Source organism: Procambarus clarkii, chromosome 59, assembly GCF_040958095.1.
Source record: "Procambarus clarkii isolate CNS0578487 chromosome 59, FALCON_Pclarkii_2.0, whole genome shotgun sequence".
Taxonomy (NCBI): Eukaryota; Metazoa; Arthropoda; class Malacostraca; order Decapoda; family Cambaridae; genus Procambarus; species Procambarus clarkii.
Window position 1 is genome coordinate 4,180,954 of NC_091208.1, and position 2,794 is coordinate 4,183,747.

The following is a 2,794-nucleotide window of genomic DNA, read 5'->3' on the forward strand; positions in this document are numbered from 1 at the left end:
ATAACTCACCATAACACCAGAAAACTGAGACAGCACAAAGACGGACATCAGCTACCAAAAAGCAAGTGCCCTACTTCACCTTAGCCTACGTGCCCAACAAGTCAGCCCATCTCACGCCCCACACGTTAGCCCACCTCACCCCCAACCCTCCACCACCCATTACTCAATACCGCACAAGTACCAAACCAATGACCCTGTTAGCTCAGCTAAAACACTCGTCACACTCAGCAAAAAGGACCAACTCCTCCCGAGACCACCCCTTCACCCCCACCCTGGTTTGTTTGTTTACCTTGTGGAGGGACTCGGCCAGACGGCAGGTCAAGTCAGGCTCCCCTTTTGTGTTTTCTCAAGTTATTTCTCGAACCAGAAGGCCAAAGGAGACTTTTTTTCCCCTTTTATGATAAGGTGATGAGAGAATGACACTGAGCGGAGGGGCAGCGGTTGCCCCACGACCACTCAACACTGTACAGTTCGAGCATCCATCGCACACAGGGACCTTGCTGTTTGGCCTTAATACCTTACGTTCCAAGGGCTTATTGCTCGATGTGACACGCATTGCTGGTGGTGAGGCTTTTCAGGCCCATCGGGTTGTCCTCGCATCTTGCAGTGATAATTTCCGTGCCATGTTCAGATGATGAAATGCGAGAACGCTGCCAATCCGAAATCTGTTTGAACGGTGTGAGTGCTGCTGGGTTGCAGTGCTTGCTGGAGTATGTGTACACCAGCCGTCTCTCTCTCAACCTGGCAAACATCCAGGATGTTCTGGCAGCAGCGGCCCATGTTCAGGTGCTCACCGTTGTTGAGGCTTGCTCCAATTATCTCCAGGCTCAGCTTGACCTGGACAACTGTGTGGATATTGCCACCATTGCAGAGACATATTCTCTTCACAGACTGAGAAAGAGGGTATATGCCTTCATGAGTTCCCACCTTCATCAGTTCAGTAAAATGTCAGATTTTCAACGGCTGACGGTGGTACAGCTGTTGCATCTTCTGTCATGTGACTATTCTGTGGATTGTAGTGAAGCACAAGTGTTGATGACTGTTGCTGGTTGACTTCAGCACTGCCCATCAGATCGTGCCCGGCATGCTCATGCCCTCCTGCATGCACTTAATTTACAGGAGGTTCCTGCTTCAGTTTTGGAGCGGGCAGCATGCCTCTCCATACTAGAGGAACCTATGAGAACTGCACTACGTCGCATGGCCCTGCCTGTTTCACCAGCACCTCCAACTGGCCTTGTTAATTCAAGAGGGCTGGAATTGGCAGTAGTGAAGGTAGGCGGCTTCAGGATTGCTGGTATTACAAATGAGATTACTTACTTTTTACCTTCGGTTGGTCGTTGGCGTCACTTGACCACCATCCCGCATGTTGAACAGTGTAATTATGGTACAGCAGTGCTAAATAACCAGCTGTATGTCATTGGTGGCTGCTTCAATCAGTCACTACAGGAAAATATTCACCCATTTGGGTTTAGATATAACCCTCAACAGAATAAGTGGAGTACCATGGCTCCAATGCAGCGTGAAAGGTGCAGATTTTCCCTAAGTGTTCTTGGTGGGCAGCTGTATGCAGTAGGAGGAGCAAGCGAAGCCAGTGATTATGCTGAAGATGAAAGTCTCTGTGAAGCTTATAACCCTGCAGCCGACACATGGACTCCTCTTGCTGGCCTGCCTAGTACACGGGCACAACATGCAGCCGCTGCTCTTAATGGGTTGCTCTATGTCAGTGGTGGGTTAGAAGGTGATCAAGTTCTGGATTCTTGCCACGCATACAACCCAAGTACCGGCACGTGGGAGTCTCGTACCCCGTTCCTCACTCCGCAGGCAGATCATTACTGTGTTACATACTCCAACTGTATGTATATCTGTGGTGGATGGTATGAAGATGAAGCCACGAACACCAGTCTTAGTTGACACCATTGACTGCTACAACCCAATCACAGATAGCTGGTCAGTTGTAAGTCGTGTCCCCCCCCCCCCCCCCCGTTATCATGCAGGAATTGTTGTAATAGGTTCTCAACTTTACGTAATTGGTGGATTTCATTCGGATGCTACATTTGACCGTGCAACGGGTGTAATAGAATGTTATGACTTGGATAATGGAGTATGGAATGTAGAAAATGCATATCCACAAGACATATGGGAACACGTTTGTGTTCCTTTGTATATCCCACGGTGCCGAGATGACATGGATGTTTTAGCTATATCTAAGTAATCGATTATATCAGTTGTAAAGATGGTACCATAGTTATTTTTTATTATATTTTATATAAAATTATATTATGTTCCATAATTGCCTTATTGATATGCTTGTAGTATGTACAATTTCAAATTTAATTTGACTTGAGTGTATATACTGTATGTGTGGGTGGGTGTGTGTGTGTGAGTGCAAGTATGTGCATGTGCGTGTACACAGATACACACAATTTTTTTCTTTAAGAGAGAGATGTCAATTCTTTGTAGTTTCTGGAAGAGAACTTTGCTCACAGTAGCCCATCTTCATACTGTAATTTACAGTATTTCATTGTAAGCAGTTTTTAAACTTCTAGTGATTTTTATCACCCACTGCCCTCCCCTGAAGTTGTTTGTGCTCGTCCACCAGTGTCTTAATTTATAAATAATTTCTGTTATTCTTTCCACACATTTTTCTGTAGTTCACAAATGTGGCCTCTTCTGCTAGATTTTGACTTGAAGGCCTCTTTTTCAGTGTGTGATTATAATACCCCCTACCTCTTGTTTTTTCTTGTCTTCAAATTTGTTTATAGTCAGCCACGTGCTTTATGAACGCCTGTTGCCG

At 45.8% G+C, this 2,794-nt stretch overlaps 1 pseudogene; it reads left to right on the forward strand.

Annotated features, from left to right (window-relative positions):
- Nucleotides 1-298: 298 nt before the first annotated feature.
- On the forward strand, nucleotides 299-2,240 carry LOC138353623 (kelch-like protein 26; annotated as a pseudogene).
- Nucleotides 2,241-2,794: the final 554 nt, after the last annotated feature.